The sequence below is a fragment of the Erpetoichthys calabaricus genome, chromosome 6, assembly GCF_900747795.2.
Source record: "Erpetoichthys calabaricus chromosome 6, fErpCal1.3, whole genome shotgun sequence".
Lineage (NCBI taxonomy): Eukaryota > Metazoa > Chordata > Cladistia > Polypteriformes > Polypteridae > Erpetoichthys > Erpetoichthys calabaricus.
In genome coordinates this window covers 125442421-125450750 of record NC_041399.2, presented here as the reverse complement: position 1 = coordinate 125450750, position 8330 = coordinate 125442421, and positions in this window count along the sequence as shown.

Below are 8330 nucleotides of genomic sequence, written 5' to 3'. Positions count from 1 at the left end.
CTGCCACCTCCCGGTATGTCTCAGAACTGCCGTCCCTCAAGCCCTTTAGCTGCCTCCCATGCGCACGTGTGTGACAATATATATATATATATATATATATATACATATACATACACACATATACTATATATATATATATATACACACACACACATATACACATATATTATATATATTGTGACAGACGACCGCCTACGGACTCCGGTCGTCACCCCCAGGCCGCTAGGAGGAGCCCTCCGGACAGCATATTTGCGCCCCGAGTTCCAGCAGGGCCTCATGGACTTTGTAGTGTTTTGACACAGCCCTGCTGGATACCTTGGGGGCCGCCAGGAGTCGCTGTAGGGGGGCTAGTAAGCTCTTGTGTGCCCTATAACCCGGGAGTGCATCCCAGTCACGTGACTGGAAGAAGCGATGTGCTCCCGGGATGAAGAAAAGGACTTTGCCCTGATCCGGAAGGAAAACAGACTTGTGGGTTTGGCTTGGAGCCACTTCCGGGTCAGGGGCTTTAAAAGGACTCTGGGTGAGCCCAGACATTGAGCTGAGCTGGGAGGTAGGGTGGCGACGTGTCTGGGAGAGGAGGAGTATTGTTTATAGAAGAGTATTGTGTTTAATGAGTGTGGAGTGGAGGGTGCTTTGTGCACAGTATAATTATAAAATAAAGAATTATTATACTTTCACCTGGTCCGAAGAGTGGTACCTGAGGGTTCGAGAGGTGGACGACCCGCTTATCTGCTACACTGGCGTAGTCAGCAGGATTCTCTGGCCGTCTGGAGGCAGAGGATCTGCAATAATAATTGAATTCGTTGTGGCAGAGAACCCTAGAAAGGTCCCTCTAGTAACCGCGGAGGTGAAAACTCCACCCGCGACCAAGAGCGCTGCAGCTGAGAACCGTCCTCTACAGCAGGCAAGTATGGGGAAGAAGACTGGGAAGAAGGCTGGAGTTGTCCAGAAGACTTCGGTCCCAGATCCTATGGAGCAGCTGTGGACTTACCTGACGGGCAGTGAGGAAGATCGAGAGCAGTTTAAGGCCACGCAAACCCGAGCAGGGCAGCAGTCGGAACGTTGCCGGATAGCGACTCCCAAAGATTACTACAGGGAGTTGGAGCGTGATCGCCAACGGACCGAGGTATGTGATGGGGCAATGCCCGAAACGCCGGGAGTATTTGTTTCCTGTTTTGCAGGGGCCTGTCTGCACGAAGCGGACAAAGAACGCGCCCGCCTCACACCTAGACAAGATGGCCGCGAAGAGATGAAAACAAGCTAGTCTAGGCGTCCGCAGAAAGGGAGTCCATTGGCGGAGAACGACCACGTGACCTCGCGCGATGGATGCCGGGATGGGAAAGTCCTCCTCGGTTCCTTAGGTGAGGACACGTCTTCCCCGACGCGTCTGAGCTCCCGGAAGGGGAAGGGGGCGGCGAGCGAAGCAGCGCCATTAATTAATAAAGAGGGACGGGACGTGACTGTAGTGTCTGCCGGCAATATTAAAAAGGCAGACCGCAGCCAGCCGCAGGAGGCTACCCGTCCCTCTAAAGACTCCATATCCCAGGAGCCCTTGCGCTCATCAGCAGAGCACGTGCCAGGAGTGGACGTGCTCATTGGTTCCCGGTCGGCAGATGACCAAAATAAGGAAGTAGCCTTACTACCGGCCGAGACAAATAACTTAACTGATTATATGATACGGGATCTCGAAGAGATACTCGAGCCCGTACTGGGTTTCTTTCAGGGGATCGAGGACCTGAGGAGATGGTTAGAGGAGCTGGGAGCCACGGTCGAAGCGCCGCTGAGAAAACTACAGGAATACCTTCGGCGGTTAGGCCGTGAAGCCCCGGCCTCGATTAATGCGGCGGTGCAGGTAGGTGCCCTCTGTACCGTATATAATAAGGGGACGCAGTGTGAATCGGCACCGTGTTTAATAAGTTGCGGTTGCCAAAGCGCGGTGTGCCCGACAGTTGAGTGTGGCACCATGACGGAGGGGTCGGTAAATTGTCCGTTTGAACCGGAGCAGCGGTATCAGACGCTGCTCTGGACTAATGCGGACGTTATAAGCCCGACCCGCGTGGAAAAGGGGTTGCCGTTGGTTAATGAAGAGGCGGGGGAAGCACCGATCGTCCCGGGGCAGCTGAATAGTGCTGTTACCCGGAGCGATACGGTACTAATGACGCCGCCTCCGAATTTATATAGGACAACGGGCGTGCAAACAGCAAAGAGGCTCTCTCTCTTCCATAGAGAGCCTCACGTTGTGCACAAGCCCCAGAGAAAGCAGGAGATCCCCACACAGAAATGCGGGTCTCCTAACAGGGAAAAGACAAGGGCAAAGAGCAGCAAAGCGGCTGTTAACCCCTCCTTGGCGGAGGACAGGGTGGAGCTGACAGAATTCCCGAGGTGCTTCAGGTCTCGGGAAGAGAGGCCACCAGGAGGACGTCGGCGGTGCTATAACTGCCGGCAACCGGGCCACATGTGGAGGAGTTGTCCCCAGAGGACAGGGGAGCGAAGAGACACCAGATACACCGTTCCCCCAAGGTTCGCTGGGGGATCTAGACAGCAGAACCACGGCCCGGATCTCGCGTTCTCCTGGAGGAAGACGTCCCTCGTGGGAATCAACGCTCCGCCCCACTGGTCGTCGCTAAGGGGGAGGGACTGTGACAGACGACCGCCTACGGACTCCGGTCGTCACCCCCAGGCCGCTAGGAGGAGCCCTCCGGACAGCATATTTGCGCCCCGAGTTCCAGCAGGGCCTCATGGACTTTGTAGTGTTTTGACACAGCCCTGCTGGATACCTTGGGGGCCGCCAGGAGTCGCTGTAGGGGGGCTAGTAAGCTCTTGTGTGCCCTATAACCCGGGAGTGCATCCCAGTCACGTGACTGGAAGAAGCGATGTGCTCCCAGGATGAAGAAAAGGACTTTGCCCTGATCCGGAAGGAAAACAGACTTGTGGGTTTGGCTTGGAGCCACTTCCGGGTCAGGGGCTTTAAAAGGACTCTGGGTGAGCCCAGACATTGAGCTGAGCTGGGAGGTAGGGTGGCGACGTGTCTGGGAGAGGAGGAGTATTGTTTATAGAAGAGTATTGTGTTTAATGAGTGTGGAGTGGAGGGTGCTTTGTGCACAGTATAATTATAAAATAAAGAATTATTATACTTTCACCTGGTCCGAAGAGTGGTACCTGAGGGTTCGAGAGGTGGACGACACGCTTATCTGCTACAATATATATATATATATATATATATATATATATATATATATATATATATATATACACACATATACAGATATATCATATATATACATATATTATATATACATATACACATATATTTTATATATATATATATATATATACACACATACATACATACATATACACACATACATGCACTTACAATAATATAGAAATCAATATAAACAACATTAACATCATTATCATATGAGAATATGAAGTAATATATAAGAAGCACATTTCATATAAATATAAATTATTAAACAGTAAAATCTTCTTCTATAATTTGCTACCGTGGCTATTTGTTTGTCTGTCCAGGATTTTAAATCACCTGTAGCTTGCAAACCGTTTCACGTATTGACTTGAAATGTGGTACACATATAGTACGTCACGTCTGCTATCCGCTTTATGGGTGATGATTGTATTACTCTTTTTATCTTTATTTTATTTTATTGTAGAATCAACTCCTATCTGCGCACACCAGGGCGGCCGTGGGCGGATGCGTATGGTGTATTCACTCCATGTTATCGTGCATTGCGCTGTCACTGGTATTTTGATAAAAGAATTTGAACAACATATAAGAAGCGTATAAATTATTAAACAGTAAAACATTAACATTTAAGAAGTAAAGTTACATTGAGTACTACTGCAGTGCCTTCGGGTATACCTCATTTTATCTTTGCCCATTACATGCTTAAATGTATACATTTTTTGGTGTACCTACCCGAGAACACGCGACATATAACCGACCGTGGGAGAAGCATGGATTTTAAACACGCGTTGAGTTCATCTGCTGGTCTCCCTCGTGGAATAACTGGTAATGTTTGACTAAAATCTACAGCAAGTAAAACAACATTACCTCCTTTTTTTTTTTTACGATCTCTGAGATCTTGCTTTTTTCGGTTCAAGGCTTCATAAGCTCTTTTATGTTCCATGGTGTACTTATCCCAAACCATCATCTTTGAATGTTGCAAGACTTTCGCCTTGTATGTAGATCGACGTGCCCTCTTTTAATTGCGAGAAGCAGATATATATAGCCAAATTCTCGCGCTTCGTTGCGGCGAAGTACTGCTTTTAATTTTTTATTAAGAAGAAAAGAAAACCTTTTTAAACGGATCGAAAATATACCAATAACAATTTGTTAAGGATCTGTTTTTTTGTGAAGCTCCCTTTTCACAGCTGTCGCGCTACGGCGTGTGTTTCGTTTATTTGACAGTATGTAGATCGTGGTAATTACATTCATGGCATTCGTTTTCGGAATCACAATCTGATTGTATGGGTGGTTACCTGCCAGGTCACGCTTTTGGTTTGTCAGCAAGTCGCCTTACGTCCGCCACGTGCCCTCTTTCTGTTATTTTTTGTTCTTCGCGGTTTGCGGCTCTTCCTTCATTTCTCCCTACTGCGTTGTTTTATCTCGCGAATATGTTATTGCAATCCGCAGCGGGAGCGTTTCTATAAAATTAATTTAAACGTACGTTTTACACCGTGCTTTTTTCCCTTATGAAGATGCTTGTATGCTTAACTCGCTCGTTTCTTATTGTTTTGCTCCATTCTCAATTGTTTAATGAATTTTTTGTTCTTCGCTGTTTGCGGCTCATCCTTCATTTCTCCCTACTGCGTTCTTTAATCTCGCGAATATGTTATTGCAATCCGCAGCGGGAGCGTTTCTATAAACTTAATTTAAACTTACGTTTTACACCGTGCTTTGTTTCCCTTATGAAGATGCTTGTATGCTTTACTCGCTCGCTTCTTATTGTTTCGCTCCCTTCTCAATTGTTTAATGAATTTTTTGTTCTTCGCTGTTTGCGGCTCCTCCTTCATTTCTCCCTACTGCGTTCACAGTCTTTTCACGTGATTACGTGGGAAGCGTGATGACGTGACACTCAACTCCTCCTCCCACGGCCATCGAGCTCCCGTCCATTACAGTATATTGTGAAAAAAGAGGTTCCAGTTATGACCATTACGCGTTGAATTTCGAAATGAAACCTGCCTAACTTTTCTAAGTAATCTGTAAGGAATCAGCCTGCCAAATTTCAGCCTTCCACCTACACGGGAAGTTGCAGAATTAGTGATGAGTCAGTCAGTCAGTCAGTCAGTCAGTCAGTCAGTCAGTGAGTCAGTGAGGGCTTTGCCTTTTATTAATTAGTATAGATATGTGGATGTGTATATATGTATATATACATATATATATATATATATATATATATATATATATATGTATCTTTGTGTATATGTAGATATGTATATATATGTTTATGTGTGTGTGTGTATATATTTTATATATATATATTTATATATGACAGCAACACTCATAACAATGACAACACAATTACATATATAGTATATATATGTAGATATGTATATATATATATATATGTGTAAATGTATGTATGTATGTATGTCTAGATAGATATATATATATATATATATGTAGATATGTATATATATGTGTATATATATGTAGATATCTGTATATATGTAGATATGTAAATACAGTATATATGCAGATATGTAAATATATATGTATATATATGTGTCTGTGTGTATGTATATATATATATATATATATATATATATATATATATATATATATATATATATATATGTGTGTGTATGTATGTATGTATGTGTGTATATATATATGTATGTATGTATGTATGTATGTATGTATGTATGTATGTATGTATGTATGTGTGTGTATATATATATGTGTGTGTGTATGTATGTATGTGTGTATATACAGTATATATATATATGTATGTGTATGTATGTGTATATGTATATATGTATATGTGTGTGTATGTACTGTATGTGTGTATGTATATGTTGATATGTGTATATATATATATGTATATATATATATGTGGATGTGTATATGTATATATATATATATGTATATATATGTATATATATGTATATGTAGATATGTGTATATGTAGATATGTATATATGTATATGTATATTTATGTTTATGTGTGTGTATATTATATATATATAAGACAGCAACACTCATAACAATAACAACACAATTACATTGACAGTCATGTTACGTTATATTTAAAATGTTTCCTTTTCTTTTTCATAACCTCTTTAACACACTACTTCTCCGCTGCGAAGCGCGGGTATTTTGCTAGTATATATATATGTGTCAATCTATATATGTATGTATGTCTAGATATATATATATCTATAATAATAAAAGGCAAAGCCCTCACTGACTGACTCACTCACTCACTGACTGACTCACTCATCACTAATTCTCCAACTTCCCGTGTAGGTGGAACGCTGAAATTTGGCAGGCTCATTCCTTACAGCTTACTTACAAAAGTTAGGCAGGTTTCATTTCGAAATTCAAAGCGTAATGGTCATAACTGGAACATATTTTTTGTCCATACACTGTAATGGAGGAGGCGGAGTCACGTATAGCGTAATCACGCCTCCTACGTAATCACGTGAACTAAAAACAAGGAAGACATTTACAGCACGAGTCACACGCGGGAACGAAGGTAAATGACGTTAATTTTTGACTGTCTTTTAATACTGTGTGAGCATACATATTAACACATGTGCAATTAAACGTGTGCATTTACGGGGTGATTTCTGAGGCTTAAAAGCTCACCTTTTATCAAACGCGGGAAGAAAGGTAACTGACGTTGTTCACTGTCTTTTAATACTGTGTAACCATACATATTAACACATGTCCAATTAAACGTGTGCATTTACGGGGTGATTTCTCAGGCTTAAAAGCTCGCCTTTTACTAAAAAGGTAAATGCAAAACTATTTTCAATCAGTTTATTGAAACGCTCCCGTTAAGGATTGCAATAACATATTCACGAGATAAAAGAACGAAGTAGGGGGAAATGGAGGAACAGCCGCAAACAGCGAAGAGCAAAAAATTAATTAAACAATTGAGAACGGAGCGAGTTAAGCATACAAGCATGTTCATAAGGGAAACAAAGCACGGTGTAAAACGTAAGTTTAAATTAAGTTTATAGAAACGCTCCCGCTGCGGATTGCAATAACATATTCGCGAGATAAAAGTTTAATGAGAAGACACGAGGTATAAACGAAGCACACGCCGTGGCGCAACGTTAGGGGCAACAGTTTCAACCATTCTATGATCTGCTTCTCGCAACTGAAAGACGGCACATGGCGGATGTTAGCCGACTTGCTGACCGCAACGTTAGAGGCTTCAACTATGGCGCTGACGCAACATCTCAGTGCCAACACTTTGCAGACTGTACTTAAAAGACACGCCCTCCTCACTGGACAGTTAAAAACACCAATCAAACTAACGATGACATCAAGTATTACCCAATCAAAAGTAGGAAAGGAGGCATCTTCATAAAATGCGTGTGGGATGATTTGCATGAGACGCTGCTTTAAAAAAAAAATGATAAAAAAAATACGGGATAAATCCCATCCAGTATTGATTCAAAACGGGACGCGCAATTTCATTCTCAAACGCGGCACGATTCCGTATTTTAAAGGACGGGTGGCAACCCTACAGTGCCAGGTAACCACCCATACAATCAGATTGTGATTCAGACTAGGAATGCAATGAATGTAATTACCCCAATCTACATACAAGGCGAAAGTCTTGCAACATTCAAAGATGATGGTTTGGGATAATTAGTACTTATTAAGTAGAACATTGAACATAAAAGAGCTTATGAAGCCTTGAAACGAAAAAAGCAAGATCTCAGAGATCGTAAAAAAAAAAAAAAGGAGGTAATGTCGTTTTATTCGCTGTAGATTTTAGTCAAACATTACCAGTTATTCCACGAGGGAGACCAGCAGATGAACTCAACGCGTGTTTAAAATCCATGCTTCTCCCACGGTCGGTTATATGTCGCGTGTTCTCGGGTAGGTACACCAAAAAATGTATACATTTAAGCATGTAATGGGCAAAGAAAAAATGAGGTATACCTGAAGGCACTGCAGTAGTACTCAATGTAACTTTACTTCTTAAATGTTAATGTTTTACTGTTTAATCATTTATACGCTTCTTATATATTGTTCAAATTCTTTTATCAAAATACCAGTGACAGCGCAATGCACGATAACATGGAGTGAATACACCATACGCATCTGCCCACGGCCGCCCTGGTGTGCG